Genomic DNA, 18034 nt, shown 5'->3' on the forward strand with positions numbered 1-18034 from the left:
ACATGGCTTGATATACCTTTGAACGTAAAGGGGTATCGAAAGCGGTTTTGTAGTCAACAAAGAGATGGTAGGTGTTGATTTGTCCTTCTCGAGGTTTTTCCAGGATTTGGGGCAGTGTAAATATCTGGTCCAGGGTGGATTTATCAGGTCTAAAGCCGCATTGATAGGGCCCAATTATCTAATTGGCTTTAGGTTTTAATCTTTCACACAGTACGCTCGAGAGTATCTTGTATGCGATGGGGAGGAAAGTTATTCCTCTGTAGTTGGCACATTCCGTCTTGTCTCCTTTCTTGTGTACGGGACATAGTATGCTGAGGTTCCAATCATCGGTGATACGTTCTTCTAAACAGATTGTGCAGATAAGCTGATGCATACGCCGGTCGCTTCCGGTCTTAAATAGTTCAGCCGGCATCCCGTCGGCTCCTGCTGCCATGTTGTTCTTCAGTTGGGTCTTTGCTACTTGAACTTCATTCTGACTAGGAGGTAAACATTCTAAACCATCATCAGGGATTGTTTTTGCGGTATCCTTTTCGCCGCCAACGTCGAACACTAGCAGTTGTGTAAAATGTTCTTTCCATTTCCTAAACATGCTATCTGTGTCAGTTACCAGATTTCCTTCTTTGTCTCTGAAGGAGGATGTGCCTGCACCAAAGCCATCAGTTTGATGTTTAATTCTTTGGTAGAATTTCCGGACTTCATTCTGACTCCTGTACATCTCCATTCGCACACTCCAATACCACACTCACGTCTTTCCATTTCCTTTTTATTTCTGCGGAATAGACGTTTCTCCTCTCTCCTTTTCTCCCGATACCTTTCCTTCATCTGGCGCGTTGCTACTGATTGCAGGGTTGCTCTTTATGCCGCATTCTTGGCTTCAGTAGCATCTCGACACTCTTGGTCGTACCATGGGTTTCTTGGGGCAGGCTTTCGGTACTCAAGTACGGATTTCGTGGCATTTTCCTTGGAGTGGGCAATAGTTTTCTAAACTAGTATTTTTGTTAACCCTTTAATGGCGAAGGTGTAGAAAAATACTTAATTTAGCTGTCATAGAAAAATTCTAACTGGAGTTAAGCAAGAGGTATGGCAAAGTGGCTTTGACTGGCATAAAAAGGACAAATTAAACGAATCAAAAAAAATCTTCCTGTTAAAACAAAAAAAAAAAAAATCTGAAAATTCTTGGAATCTCACTTCCAAGAATTTTCAGATTTTTTTAAAATTTTTGAATAACATAAAATTGCAGACTTATTCCCCCATAACATGACCCATATAACAGGAAATTTTTTTTTTCTTAACTAACTTCATTTGTCCTTTTTATGCCAGTCAAAGCCACATTGCCATATCTCTTGCTCAACTCCAGTTAGAACTTTTCTATGACAGCTAAATTGAATATTTTTCAACCCCTTCGCCATTAAAGGGTTAACGAAATTTTTCCTGCTTTGGTATTTTTTTCGTTTTGTAGTACTGTGTTATCAGTGAAACCCTGCCAGGCATTATCACTTAAAGGGGATTTAAAAGAAAATTCTTTATGTTTACTTTTCAACGCTATGCTTAAGTAACAGTGTTGTCAGTGGAATGTAGTCATGAATGGTATTCCATTGCCTATGCAAGCAGCCGGCTTTAAAGTAGGCGCGTATGTTGCTGATTGTGGTAAAGGGGAAAGTTTCCGGGCATACTTAGTAATATTCTGAACGAAGTTCTCTACTCTACAGTTAAGTTGATTGGGACCAAAGGTTTTGCTGTACATTTCTCTTGGTCTGATGTTGTATTTGCAGTTGAAGACATAAGACACAATCGTTGGTACATAGTTCGCTCGAAAGCATTCTATTGTAGTTGTTTACCTAAGAGAAACATTAACTCACAAATTCAAAATGTTTTGATGTAATCAAGGATTAACCTTATTTTTGTAGTTGTTATACAGCTTAAAATTTCATTTTTTTCATGCCCCCCAACATAGGATGAAGGGTATATTAATTTTGTCGTTCCGTTTGTAACACATCGAAATATTGCTCTGAGTGCATCTTTTCTTGATCGTCTCTACATTAAGAGTCAATCTAGGTATGTCCGTCCCTCCGTCTATCTGTCGAAATCAAGATAGCGTTCGATAGTATAAGGATATCCACTTGCAATTTTTTACCGATACTTTTTATCGACGTAAAGGGTTTTCCAATATGTGTTATTATTTTGTTATTCAAAGAAAAATGCATTTTTTTGAGATAAATGATCGGATGATTAGATTTGACTTTTTGAGCCCATAGAAATATGGCGCAACGTCTTCCATTCTGTCCTACAACATACGTGCCAAGTATGATCCGAATGGGTATATAAGCTGATATAGCCCCATGGAAACCGATCCCTAAGATTTTTCCTGAATTGGCTGAAATGTGGTACGCGAAGTTTATTTGTGTCCTCTAACACTCACAACGAAACCACCCCGATATGACTTCTTGAGACCAATTAAGGTTTCAATTTATACCCGCTTTGATTGTTACACAACAACTTTTGTCGAAAAAACTACGACGAAATTTGTCAATTTTCCTGCAACAACATATTTTGAATGTCAGCGACCGAAAGTGCAAAGGCACTCCTTGCAAACCAATATTTAACAACAACAACAACAATATATCCATAAGCAAGACAATAACCATGTAACCAGCCATCTCATCACATGTGCTTTGCTGCACAGCTACGTATTTTTATACCCAACACCACTACTGTGGTACAGGGTATTCTAACTAAGTATTTCGTTTGTAACACGCAGAAGAAAGAGAGATAGACCCATTGATAAGTATACAGATCGACTCAGAAGGACTTTCTGATTCGATTTAGCTATGTCCATCTGTATGTCTATCTATCAGTCCGTCTGTCCATTTTAATTTGTGTACAAACTACAGGTCACAATTTTCATCCGATCGTCTTCAAATTTGGCACATAAATTTTGTTGACGTAGAAACGAAGCCTATTGGTCTCGGTAAAAATCGGTCCAGATTTGGATATAACTCCCATATATATGTTCGTCCCATTTGCAGTAAATGCAAATTTTACCCATGAACATTCCACTGAGGAATTCGGTGCTACTTACAAAATTCTTAATTGTTTTCAATACCACTCCCCTAAGTTGGTTCATGTCTGGTATTGTGTCTCCACCTAAGTGCCGGTATCTGTTAGCCGCGAAAGCCGGGCAATGGCAAAGGAAATGCTCCAACGTCTCATCATCTTCCCCGCATGCTCTACACATGCTATCACTTGCCGCACCGATTTTACGTAAATGAGCTCGTAGTCCTATGTGTCCCGTTATGATACCAAAAGCTACACTGAGCTCCTTCTTGCTTCCTTTCAGTAATAGCCTCGTCTTCTCACGATCTGGATCCCCCCATAGGATTTTCGCCGTCCTACCGACCGTTTCGCTGTTCCACAAAGTGGCACGCGCATTCGTCGCCCACTCCCTTAACTCGGACTGCGTCGACCCGAAAGGCTTCAGGTTAACCAAGTTTATTGACGGCAGTTCTCCGGCCTTCACCGCCAAATCGTCTGCCCTTTCATTTCCCCTAACTTCGTTATGGCCCTGGCCCGGCATCCAAACGTACGGATTTTGCCATCCTCAGAGAATCTCCTTCTTATACTGTTCGTGACCTTACCGTCTTGGTTGTTATTGCCCTTATGACAATTTTACTGTCGGTAAAGCCCAATGATAAGGGGCCTCCTTTTTAAAGCCGAGTCCGCACGGCGTAACGCAGTGCGACACCTCTTTGGTGAGTAGTTTTACATGGCATAGTACCTCACAAATGTTGCCAGCATTAGGAGGGGTAAACCACATCTGAAAATGTTTTCTGATGTTCTCGCAGGATTCGAACCCAGGCGTTGAGCGTCTTAGGCGGACATGCTAACCTCTGCGCTACGGTGGCCTCCATTTGCAGTAATAATGCAATAAAATGGTAATTTGCTATTCGATTGCATCGAAATTTGAGTCCTCTTGACTCTTTACATTACTGTTGAATTTCATAGAAATCGGTCCAGATTAAGATATAGCTGCTATATATGTACAGGGTGGCTGATGAAAGCCGCTACCAAAAAAAAAATGTAATAACTTTTTTTCTATTTAATAATAATAATTTAATAATTAATTTAATTAATTAATTAATTAATTTAATTAATAATAATTTAATAATTAATTTAATAATTTAATTTAACATGAATAAAAGAAAAATGTATTCCATACACCGAAAAAAAAATGTAGCAATATTCATCATTGTAGCAATATTCATCAGCCACCCTGTATATCATCCGATTTTCCCTTCTAGGGCCACTTCAAGCGCAATTATTGACCAATCTTGTCAACATTTTGTGCAACGCTTTCCTCTACGACGACCAAAGTTTCAAAGAAGTTTGCTCGAAATCGGTTCAAATAACCGGTTCGGATAACCGATTCTCTCGAAAAGAGAAAGAGAAGAGAAAGAATTTTCTTATGACTCTTAATGTTACTGGTGAATTGCACAGAAATCGGTTCAGATTTATATATATCTGCCATATATCTATATCGCCCGATTTCCTCTTATAGAGGAAAATAAATGGTATTTTGGAGAAGAACACGATGTTGATTTTTTATCAGGGCCAAGTGTCTAGGGAACCATCTCACCCCCGAAAACAGCCCTTAATCGGACATCATGAAATAAAGACTTTCAAGAATGGAGTATATCTAATACCTAAACGTTTATGACCCTAAACCCTCCGAAGGCATTCATAGACCAATAAAGATCATATGGGATTCCGATAAAGGCATTTATATTGTTATACTGTTAGTCACGCGACATACATATACTATTTTCGTAGCACGGATTTCACCAAAAACCGAAGTTGGCACGGTTCAGCTAGTTTGTCATAAAAATTGAGCCCAAAAAAGCTGAGGCCATAGCATTTCGATGAGTTGCAAACTGAATGACGATGTTAGTATACCCCCTCCTATGGTGGTGGGCATAAAAAATAACCTGTCTAAAGTGTGTTTTCTTATTTATTGGGTTGCCCAAAAAGTAATTGCGGATTTTTTAAAAGAAAGTAAATGCATTTTTAATAAAACTTAGAATGAACTTTAATCAAATATACTTTTTTTACACTTTTTTTCTAAAGCAAGCTAAAAGTAACAGCTGATAACTGACAGAAGAAAGAATGCAATTACAGAGTCACAAGCTGTGAGAAAATTTGTCAACGCCGACTATATGAAAAATCCGCAATTACTTTTTGGCAACCCAATACATTTAATGGAGTCCATAAATTTATATCCTACACAATTTCTGGTCTAGCTTCTCTTAAATCAATAAGAGCTCACAATAAGGAGTTACAGTCATTTTAAGTTAACTAAAAGTAAAGGTCGGGTATTAAAGTATGGATTTTCGTCATTCTTTCTTTTGTTCGAAAGCGTTATACACTTGATGTCGATATTAAAATGTTAATATAAAATTTAGAAAAATGATACCTTCTATCCTTGAATTCCTTGAATGTATGATTAAGTGATTGTCCTACGTTTGTACATAATTGATGGAGATTTTCTACAATTACCAATAAAATTCGACATGTGTCCCATCGATTACTTGTATCCTATCACATTCTTTGTGTATGGACACATTTCTTGGAAATTATCATAAATTTGTAATACGTCTTTGTCAAAGGATGCAAACAAAAAAAAAATGCGAAACAAGGAATCAAAAATTCTGTTTCATTTATGGGACTTATAAATCAATAGATTTTTTTTGTCTTCTTGTTAGGTTTTCATTTTTGTTTTCCCTGTTTGGTGAAAAGCCTTTTTGTTGGACAGTCCTATGTCAATAAAAAAATATCACTGCTGGATTTTAGATTTCATTGATGACAATTTTTAAGACGTAAGTCTTTCGCTTTAGTCCTTATCCTTTTGGGTTGAAAAGAAGCATATTCTTGCAAATCCTGTGGTGTTTTTCATATTCGCTACCTAACGGTTGGAGCCTACGCACTTTTGATAGTGGTCTAGTATTAACACTATTTTACAATATTTTTCGTTTTGAAAGCAATGGTTTATTTTTATACCTACCACCATAGGAGAACCGCATATGCCAGTCAATTTTGATAGATTTCAAAATCTAACTATTACTACACATTATAAGAGGTTTTGCCCAAGAAATAATGGGCTTAAAACCAAAATCAAACTTGCAGTTGTTAACCACTGACACATAGATCGATTAGCCAATTATGTGAATAGTCTAAACAAATGCGTGAAGTGGTGTGGTGCTAACGCGAGGACGTCGAGTGTGAACATCTTTACCGACAGTAAAATTGCCATAAGGGCAAAAACAACCAGGACGGTAAGGTCACGAACAGTCATTCAGTTTAAGAAGGAGATTAACGCCTTCTCTGAGGATGGCAAAATCCGCATCGTTTGGGTGCCGGGCCATAACGGAGTAAGGGGAAATGATAGGGCAGACGATTTGGCGGTGAAGGCCAGATTACTGCCGTCAATAAACTTGCTTAACACGAAGCCCTTCGGGTCGACGCAGACCGAGTTAAGGGAGTGGGCGACGAACACGCATACAACATTGTGGAACAGCGAAACGGTCGGTAGGACGGCGAAAATCCTATGGGGAGATCCAGATCGTGAAAAGACTAGGCTATTACTGAAAGGAAGCAAGAAGGAGGTCAGTATAGCTATTGGTGTCATAACGGGATACATAGGACTACTTACGTAAAATCGGTGCGACAAGTGATAACATGTGTAGGGCAGGCGGGGAAGATAATGAGACTTTGGAGCATTTCCTTTGTCATTGCCCGCCTTTCTCGTCCAACAGATACCGGTACTTAGGTGGAGACACAATGAACCAACTTAGGGGAGTGGTATTGAAAACAATTAGGGATTTTGTAAGTAGCACGGAATTCCTAACTTAAAATTTTCTTTTTAGAGGTTATTTTCTAGTTTTTAGAGCGCATAACAAGCCGATTACTGGCATAGGTGTATGTCCAAAGGCATGGGGCGGATTAATATATGCACCCTATTTTCAACCTTACCTAACCCAAACAAAACGCATTTTTTGCCGCATTCCGTTGAGATTTCAAACAATGAGTGCACTCAGGCCACCCAATGTCCGATCCTATTATGGTCCAGATTAGACGATATTAACATGGAGCTACCATATACCCTCAACGAAATTTGATATTCAAAATAGCAAAAATGTTTTCTAAAACAACAATTTTTGCCTGTTGAAAATTTAAAAGCAGACATGACTGCTGTTTCAGCAGACAAAGTGCTGCAGGTTGAGCAAACATTTTCGCTTGCCATTTCAACTAAGAAAATTTGCTAAAAACATTCAACTGCTGAATAGACAAAAAAATTTTACTACATTTGCAAATATATTGCATATCATTGAGATTTATTTAATTTTATATTTTAAATTTTTACTTTAAAGGGACCAAAATTATCCTTTGAATATTTATTTTCGATAATTAAAGAGCTTTTAGTGAATTCTCATGATGTCCGATTTAGGGGTATTTTCGGGGTGAGGTGACCCCAGACATTTGACCCAGAGAAAATATCAGCATGGTGCTCTTCTCTCAAATACCATTTATTTAAACACCATATTACCATTGGTTTAAGGGGAGTTTATGGGATGAGGCGTCCCCCAAACACTTGGCCCCAAAACTGATTATCAAGTTCGTTTTATAATCTAAAATACCCTTAATTTGAGCCACATATTGCCATGGTCGGTAAATTTTAATCCTTTTGGGGAGTGTTTTGGATATGGGACGGTGCCCCAAATACATAGTCCCAAATTTGGATATTAGATTCGTATTCTACTCCCAATTACCTTTATTAAAGCCTCATATTGCCATTGTCAGTAAATAAACGCTGTTTGTGGGGTGTTTTGGGAAAGGGGTAGACCTCCAGAAAATTGGTCCCGAAAGTGGGTATCAATTTCCCGCTCTACTCTCCAATGCCTTTCATTTGAGCTCCACATTGACATGGTCGGTAAATGTGTATGATTTAGGGGTGTTTTGGGGAGTGGGATGGTCCCCCAATCACTTAGCACTGAAAATATATCAGCATCGTGCTCTACTCTCAAATATCATTTATTTTAACTCCATATTGCCATTGAGCTCAGAAGTTGGTATCAAATTCGTTTTCTAATCTCAAAAACCTTTCATTTAAACCCTTGGCTGCAAAAGTCAGCAAATATTTCCCGTTTGGGGTATGGGCCCTAAAAACTGCAATATCGAGCTCCCCTCTCTTTTATACCTAAATTGTCATGGAGAACAAATATGTCCTATCTGGGGGTTGTCATGGGGGTGGGACGTCCTCTAGACAGTTGGTCTCGAATGTTGATATCAGATTCGTTGTCTTCGGGTTTGGGGGTTGTTTTGGTAAATGGAGCGGCCACTCGGTGACTTATCTTATATGAGATTCGTGTTCTACCCTAAAATACCTCTGATTTGAGCCCCATATTGCAATGGTCAGCAAATACATCCCATTTGGGTGGTGTTATGGTGGTAGGGTGACCCCATAGACACTTTTTCCCGAATATTGATATCAGATTCGTTATTTACTCCCAATTACCTTTCATTTGAACCCCATATTACTATAACCGGTAAATTTGTCCTCTTTGTGGGGGCTTTTGGTGGAGGAGAGGCCCCCAATATGGATATTCGATTCGTTTTCTACTCTCAAATACCTTTTATTTGAGTCCCATATTGCCATGGTAGATATATATGTCAGATTTCGAAGTGTTTTGGGGCTAGGGTGGTACCTCAAACACTTTGTTCTAAAATTGGACATCGGGTACGTTTTCTACTCTTAAATACCTTTTATTTGAGTCCCATATTATTGTGATCGGTCTATATATATATTCGGAGGGTTTTGGAGGCGGGAAGGCCCCATTTGGTAACCCAACCGAAATTTAGATACCAAATATTTGGTTTTACATTAATAAAAGAAAGCACACAAAATTTCGCTTAAATCGCACAATTAGGGTAAAGGGGAGGCTCCGTCCCCCTTCAGATATCAAAAAATTTAGTTCCCTTTTTTAACTTCAGGATCATTATGTACCATTTGTGAAAATTTCAAGAAAATCGGTGTAGTTCTTTTTAGAGTCTATACGGAACAGACAAACAAACAAACCAACAAACTAACAAACACTAATTGATTTTTATACCCTTCACCATATGATGGTGGTATACTTATTTCGTTATTCTGTTTGTAACTCCTCGAAATATTCGTCTAAGACCCCATAAATATATATTCTTGATCGTCATGACATTGTAAGTCGATCTAGCCATGTCCGTCCGTCGTGTCTGTCGAAAGCACGCTAGCTTTCGAAGGAGTAAATCTCGTGTCTAACCATTCCAAATTTCAAGAAGATATCTCTACCAGTTCTCACACAGCATATTTTTTATTCGTATTTTTTCGATTTTCTCCCACAGTGCGACGGCCGTTTCGTTTGGTTTGTCTGCTTGCGTTCTTTTATTTTGATCTTTAAAATCTTTAAGTGATTTTTCGAACATCTTCTAGCTCGAGATCGTATTCAATGCTTTCCACTCAAAGTGTGGGCGTGGAGGGGGTTTTGAAAGCAGGTACATATGCAGGGGGAAATTTCCAAGTTTGTTTCTCACTCCAGGCAGTTGACATCATGCTCTGGTCCTAGAGCAGCTGGCCTTTGCCGTCGAGAGCTTCTTTTCTAACGTTCGCTCACTTGTTGCTAAGCAACGGGCCTTCCGCGCTCTCTTTGAAATTCCTTCTCACAGACTAGTTCCTTTATTTCGGCAGTGTAGAAGTGTCGCTAATCCCAGAAGGCCATCAGAACTCCGGAAAATATAGACCATTAGAACCCTGGAAAATATATAAAGAGTGAGGCAGTCAGTTGTGCTTTCTACCCGGCGTTCGGCTCACGAACATGCAGCCGCTATCGGAATTTCTGACACAACCGTTCGACGAATTCTCCATCAAGACCTTAAATTTCATCCACATAAATTGGCTGCTGTGCAAGAATTAACTGAAAGCGATTTTGTTGCTCGTCAAAATGCATGTGAAACGCTGATTGACAACCTGCCTGAAGACGCGCTAGTTTTTTGCAGTGACAAGGCTCACTTCTGCGTCAACAGGCAAAACATGCTTTATTGGAGTAGCATTCCAACCGGCCAAACTTAACTTTAAGTCACAGCTGAAAACAGAATTTTAACAAATTCTCTTCCGTTGGAAACTCTTTTCATTTTACATTTTCACATATACAATATATACAACATGTGTACATATTGGGACCACCATAATCTTAGTAATTTGGTTTTATTTTTAACTTTTAATTTGCCATTTCCAGAGAATCGCAGATTAAATTTCCATCTCCATGCAATGCAAATGCGAGCATTGATGGTAATTTAATAACTCATGTTTTAAACAGCAGTTTGCTTTCAAAAATAATTCTTGAAATTATAACCAACTATGTTTTTCACAAGGACATTCACTGTTAAAAAAAACTAATAAAGAGTAAAGAAGCGTTAAGATCTGCTTGGCCGAATTTTGGATACCCTTCATCAATGTTTTAAACCCATTGAGGGGTTCGAGGAAAAACTACACCCTTTATGGGCTCAAAAAGTTCAATCGGCTGATCAGTGTACCGTCCATAGTCCCCCTTCGTTAGGTAGTTAGTCCACAAGGTTGTCTAGTAAAATGATGCGTCTGGCTGGTAACTTCCGAAGTTGATGACATTGCAGCAATCTGAACAGCGTCCTCTCGGCCGGTTTTCTGATGTATAGGTCAATTAGGTTCTTAGTGGTTAGGAGACCACCGTAGTACAGAGGTTACCACCTATGACGCTGAACTCCCGGATTCGAATCCTGGCGAAAACATCAGAAAAAATGTTAACGGTGGTTTTGCGCTCCTAATGTTTGGGTATTTGTACTGCACTGTACCATATGGTATGGTAGCCGTGTTAAAACCTCTCCCCAAAGAGGTTTTGCACTGTGGCATGCTGTTTGTACTCGGCTATAAAAAGGAGGTCTCTTATCGTTGAGCTTAAACTTTGCCCCTTCTTTCTCTAAAGTGAAACTGCTCTGATGTGGCCAATATAATCGAAAATGGCCAATATCTTTTTTCCTTTAATTCTTAGGGTGTCGGTTAAAGCATTTGTGGAAAGCCCTTGGTCCATGTAATAAAACCCCAAGCAGTGGTTGACGCACTATTTTTCAGTCCGTCACAGTGGGCCCATCTTTCTCTAAAGTGAAACTGCTCTGATGTGGCCAATATAATCGAAAATGGCCAATATCTTTTTTCCTTTAATTCTTAGGGTGTCGGTTAAAGCATTTGTGGAAAGCCCTTGGTCCATGTAATAAAACCCCAAGCGGTGATTGACGCACTATTTTTCAGTCCGCCACAGTGGGCTCATCTTTATCTAGAATAGCATTCGTGAGAAAAGTTGGTTTATGTATGTGGTAATGGTAAATATTTATATAATTTTAATATTTTTTGGGAAATTTAAAGCGTTTGTGATATATTTTGGTTTTTTTATTGTTTTTTTGGGGAGTTTGGAGCCAAAATCGTTTTTTATTATTAAATATTTGCTGTTAACTTTATAACAGAGCTCTGTTAACGTGTTAACATTACGCTGAAATTTGAATTGGTTTGTGTCTCTGCTAGTTAAAGTTAATTTTATCTTCACGGACATTAAATGCCTGAGGTTGTCTTTATTTCACGATAGGTCACATGACAATCTTGCAATATCAGTTGGTGCTCAGCATCACTGGTTTTTGGAACAAAAACTGATTTTGGATGACCTTCAAGAAATTCGTCTTGGAGTGAACTACGACGTCGTTTGAATTCACCATACCATCGATAAACACTGGTCCTTGAAGCAGCTTCATCGCCAAAAATTGAATTTAGTTAATCGATGCACTGTTGTTGAGTTAATCCAAGTCGAAAGTCGCACGAAATGTTCACGATTTCATTCCAATTTTTTGTAAACAACACAAATAGCGCTCGTATGTCAATACGTTCTGAGTACATATAACCTCAAAAATGTCAAGCTTTACAATAGAGCTATTAGTTGGCAGATTACAACACAAGAAGTTTCCAATCGCGAAATATAAAAGGTAACCCTCGTAGTGTGCGGGTGTTGGGATTGTAAATGGGCCACATCAGTACATGTTTTTATGCACGTATTTTCCATAAAAACTGAATTGCCGATTTTATTTCGTGAGTCTCTAGTAGAAGCAATTCTTATCCTTTTTGACGGAAATTTTGCACAATGAAGTCTCCTATTATCTCTAACGTTCGTGCAAAGAATGTTTCAAATCGGTTGAAAATCTGATATAGCTCCCGTGTAATCCGATCATTCGGTAATACTTCTTGGGCCTCTGGGGAGCGTTTAGTATGGTTAGGTATAGGTATAGCTCCCCTATAAATCGATCTACAAATTATATTTCTTGAGCCTATAGAGGGCGCAATTATTTTCCGATTTTACTGAACTCCTATAATCTCCACCATATGTGTGAATCGGTCGAAATTCTGATATAGTTCCCCTATAATCCGATCACCCTATAATCCGATCACCCTATAATCCGATCACCTAGAGGGCATTATTCCTAACAGATTTGGTTGAAATTTTGCACAATGATTTATTCTATGACCTGCAATATATGTTCCAAGTATGGTATTAATCAGTCCAAAACCTGATATAGCTCCCATAAAACCGATTTCTTGATTATACTTCTTGAGCCCAATTCAACTGACATTTTTCACAATGACTTCTGTTATGACCTCTAACGTAGGTACCAAGTATGCCGTTAATAGGTCTTAAACTTGATACAGCTCACATAAAAAACCGATCTCCCGATTACATTTATTGATCCTCTAGAGTGCGTAATACTCATCCGATTTAGCTGAAATTGTGCACAATGACTTTTCTTATAACCTCTAACATACGTACTTATTATGGTCCAAATCGGTCGAAGACCTTATATAACGGCCGTATAATCCAATATCCCGATTTTACTTTGTGAGTCTCTAAAAAGCGCTATTCTTATACGATTTGGCTGAAATGCTGCAAAATGACTTTCTTTATGACCTGCAACATGCGTACCAAATATGGTCCCATGTAAACCAATCTACCGATTATACTTCTGGAGCCTCTAGAGTGCGCATCTCTTATCCGATTGAACTGAAATTTTGCACAATGACATCTTCTATGACCTCCAACATGCGTGCTAAGTATGGTCTCAATCAGTTCATAACCTGATATGGCTCCCATATAAACCGATCTCTCGACCTTACTTCTTGAGCTCCCATGGAGCGCACTTCTCCGGTTTGGCTGCAAATTTTCGAAATGACTTCTCCTCTGATCTCCAATGTACGTCCCTAGTACGGTCTGAATCCGTCTAAAAGCCGATATAGCTCCCTATTAGGTTGATCTGCCGAATATCCTTCTTGAGCCTCTACAGGGAGCATTCTAATCTGATTTAGCAAACATTTTGTACAATGAATTTTCTTATGACCTCCAACATATGTGGCATGTATGGGGTAAATCCGTCAAAACCCTGATATAGCTCCCATATGAACCGATCTCCCGATTGTACTTCTTGAGCCTCTAGAGGGCGCACTTCTTATCCGATTTGGCCGATCCGATTTGAACCGATCTCCCGATTATACTTCTTGAGCCTCTAGAGGGCGCACTTCTTATCCGATTTGGCTGAACTTTTACAGAATCGCATTTAAATAAGTTTAATTGTTTTATAGTTACTTCAATAAGTTGTCATTTTTTGGTTTTTATTTTAGGCAGCAACCATGGCAAATGAATATCTAAAGCAGCAGATAAATATCTATATAGGTAAGTTCAGTTATTAGTTGTATTCTACACATTACAAATGAAAAATCCTCTAATCTGTCAAATTAACGAGAAAATTAAATGATATTTTTGTTAGCACAGTAATTAAAATTCTTTCTGAATTATTCAACTTTAAAAATCAAATCAGACTGCTACAACAATTTATGAATTTTTTTTTTTTCATGTAGCCACATTTTTGTTCGTTGCTCTCTAACGAACCGTATTCTATCAAATTATTGGGTTGCCCAAAAAGTAATTGCGGATTTTTCATATAGTCGGCATTGACAAATTTTTTCACAGCTTGTGACTCTGTAATTGCATTCTTTCTTCCGTCAGTTATCAGCTGTTCCTTTAGCTTGCTTTAGAATAAAGTGTAAAAAAAGTATATTTGATTAAAGTTCATTCTAAGTTTTATTAAAAATGCATTTACTTTCTTTTAAAAAATCCGCAATTACTTTTTGGGCAAGCCAATATATAGGAAACGGTCAAATAACAAAGCATACAGCCAACGATCGACAAGCCACAATACACACATGCATGTCCAACAACGAAAACATACAAAAACCTAACCAACTCATACAGACACACACTTTTCTAACGGACATACACTCATGCAGACACACACAGTTTGGCTGCCTTTTTTAATTTTAAGAGAAAACCACAAATAAGTGGACCCACCCAAAACTCGTTAATGAGAATCTATGAAAAATATCATAACGAAACATGCTGACTGTTTTGCATTTACACATTTTAAGGACCATGTATACCATATTCCATTGCCCACTAACTAAAAAAAATTATATTCAACTTGCTCTAATAACGAGGTGAACTTCATACTGACACGCCCTCAAAATATACGGTCATAAGCTTCAGTAAAAATTTGCTACAAAACTTTTATACCCTACACCACTACTGTATTACAGGGTATTATAACTAAGTGCATTTGTTTGTAACACCCAGAAGGGAGAGAGAGATGGACCCATTGATGAGAATACCGATAGACTCAGAATGACTTTTTGATTCGATTTAGCTATGTCCGTCTGTCCGTCTACCCCTGTTAATTTGTGTACAAACTACAGGTCGTAATTTTGGCACATACATTTTTTTTTTGCCACCGTGATAAAGCCTTTTGAAATTAGAAAAAATCGGTTTAGATTTGGATATAGTTCCCATATATATGTTCGTGCGATTTGGACAAATATTACAATAATGTGGTCATTTGTTAACTGATTCTCTTGAAATTTGGCAGGAAGCATTTTCTACTGAATCTCGACATTACTGATGAATTCCATGGAAATCGGTTCAGATTAACATATAGCTGCCATATATATGTTGGGCCAAATGTGAGAAATATAGCAAGAAGGACTTTTTGTGACTCTCGACATTACTGGTGAATTTCATAGAAATCGGTCCAGATTTAGTTATAGCTGCCATACATGTATATCGCCCCATTTTATTGGCCAATCTTCTCAACATTTTTTACAACGCTTTCCTCGACGACTACCACAATATCTAAGAAGTTTGCGCGAAATCGGTTCAGATTTAGTTATAGCTCTCATATATATGTTCGTCCGATTTGAACAAATATTGCAATAATGTGGTCATTTATAAACCGATTCACTATTCACGAAATTTGGCAGGAAGGATTTTCTTATGACTCTTAATATTACTGGTGACTTTCATAAAAATCGATTAAGATTTAGATACAGCTTTCATGTAAGTATCTCGCCCGATTTTCACTTATTAACCAATCTTGCCAAAATTGTGCACAACGCTTTCCTCGACGCCTACCACCATAACTAAGAACTTTGGTTAAAATCGTTTCAGATTTAGATGTAGCTCCCATAAATATATTTGTCAGATTTTGGGTCATTTGCAATTATGTTGTCTCTTGTCTTGAGCATAATTGCTTTGCTCGAAATTTGATATAGGTTGCTTAATAACCCATCTGAAAACATTCGCCGAGATCCATCCAAATTGGATCAGCATTAGATATAGCTCCCACTTTGTACTTAAAGTGTAGGTGTAGGGTATTATAAAGTCGGCACTGGTCGACTTTTGGCCTTTCTTACTGGTTTTTCCATAGAAATATGTTTTTAGTATGTCACAGACTACAACTAAGGATGTAATTTTCTCTTCCGCAAATATTTTTGAACGAGAATTTAGGCTTTTTTGTACTTGGTTTAAAGAAAATTTTTTCCACTTTAAGTTTATGAACTAATTACAATTTCTTTAAAATAGGATATGTTCCCGTAGTTTAGCAAAGTTTCATAATGGAAAAGAATATTCTCGCGTTAAGAAATTTTGGCTCCAGTTTTGGGTAAATTATATAATTATGAGACCCTTTTTATACCCTCCACCATAGGATGTGGGTATACTAATTTCGTCATTCTGTTTTTAACACCTCGAAATATGCGTCTAAGACCCCATAAAGTATATATATTTTTGATCGTCGTGACATTTTAAGTACGCTAACTTCGGTCCATGTTTTGATATAGCTGCCATATAAACCGATCTTGGATCTTGACTTATTGAGCCTCTAGAGGGCGCAATTCTCATCCGATTGGAATGAAATTTTGCACAACGTGTTTTGTTATGATATCCAACAACTGTGCCAAGTATGGCTCAAATCCGCCCATAACCTGATATAGCTGCCATATACATCGATCTTGGGCCTTGACTTCTTGAGCCTCTAGAGGGCGCAATTCTCGTTCGATTTGACTCAAATTTTGCACAAAGTGTTTTGATATCACTTCCAACTACTTTGCTAAGTATGGTCCTAATCGGTCCATAACCTGATATAGCTGCTATACAAACCGACCTGGGGTATTGACTTTGTGAGCCTCTAGAGGGCGCAATTCTTATCCGATTTGACTGAAATTTTGATATCACTTCCAACCACTGTGCTAAGTATGGTTAAAATCGGTTTATAACCTGATATAGCTGCCATACAATCCGATCTTGGGTCTTGACTTCTTGAGCCTCTAGAGAGCTCAATTCTCATCCGATTTGCCACAAATTGTGTACAACGGCTCCTCCCATGGCCTTCAACATACGTGTGGAATATGGTCAGAATCGATCGATCGATTGATCGATGATACAGCTCCCATATAAACCGATCTCTCGATTTCGCTTCTTGAGCACCGAATCGGACTATAACTTGATATAGATGCTCCTCCGTCCTTATGCATTATACTTTGTTTGCCTAAAAACAGATACTGCGCAAAGAACTCGACAGATGCGATCCATGGTGGAGGGTATATAAGATTCGGCCCGGCCAAACTTAGCACGCTCTTACTTGTTTCAGAGTAAGATTCGGCAGGCCGCGTTTAGCACGCTTTTACTTCTCTCAACATTTCCTTGTACCAATCGACACAAGCCTTATTTTGAGCGATTGTCAAAATAGTGCGACGAGAGAAAACCTCTTTACTGGTGCAATACATTTCCAAGGAAGCGTCTATCTCATGGTAAGTCACATGACAAGCTTGCATAATAAGTTCACGCACGGCATAAATGCTCTCTGTTAAATATAACGGCGACCCTTTATCGGGAGATCGGTCTATATGACAGCTATATCTAAATATGGACCGATCTGAACCATGTTTAGTTCAGATGTTAGGAGGCTTGAAATAATCACTGTTTTCAATTTCAGCGAAATCGGGTTATAAATAAAGCTTTTATGGTCTTCAGACCGTTTATCGGGATATCGGTATATAGGATAGCTATATCTAAATATAGTCCGATCCGAACTATATTTAGTTCAGATGTTAGGAGGCTTGAAATAAGCACTGTTTTGAAATTCAGCGAAATCGGGTAATAAATAAAGCTTTTATGGTCTTCAGACCCCTTATCGGGAGATCGGTATATATAGTTGCTATATCTAAATATAATCCGATCTGATCCGTGTCGGGAGCCCTTAAACTACTCACTGTTTCAAATTTCAGCAAAATCGGATGAAAAATAAAGTTTTTATGGGCATTAGACCCTTTATTGGAAAATCGGTCTATAAAGCAGCTATATCTTGAACGGGTCCGATTTGACCCGTTCAAGAACTTAATCAGCGTGCATCAAAAAGACGTATCTGTGCGAAATTTCAGCTCAATATTTAAATTTTTGAAGGCTCTAGAGTGATTACAACAGACGGACGGAAAGACACAAGGACATCGTTAAATCGTCTTAGAATTTTACGACGATCCGAAATATATATACTTTGTAGG

The 18034-nt window shown here is 38.2% G+C and overlaps 1 long non-coding RNA gene across 2 annotated transcripts in view; it reads left to right on the forward strand.

Moving 5' to 3' along the window:
- The window catches only part of LOC131997716 (uncharacterized), a 102488-nt gene extending 88668 nt beyond the window's left edge, over nucleotides 1-13820 (forward strand). For both annotated transcript variants that reach the window (XR_009398356.1, XR_009398357.1), the window contains exon 3: nucleotides 13769-13820. This is a non-coding gene — a long non-coding RNA (uncharacterized LOC131997716). The remainder of the gene's footprint in view (nucleotides 1-13768) is intronic.
- Nucleotides 13821-18034: the final 4214 nt, after the last annotated feature.

The sequence above is a fragment of the Stomoxys calcitrans genome, chromosome 5 (assembly GCF_963082655.1).
Source record: "Stomoxys calcitrans chromosome 5, idStoCalc2.1, whole genome shotgun sequence".
In the NCBI taxonomy this organism is placed as follows: Eukaryota; Metazoa; Arthropoda; class Insecta; order Diptera; family Muscidae; genus Stomoxys; species Stomoxys calcitrans.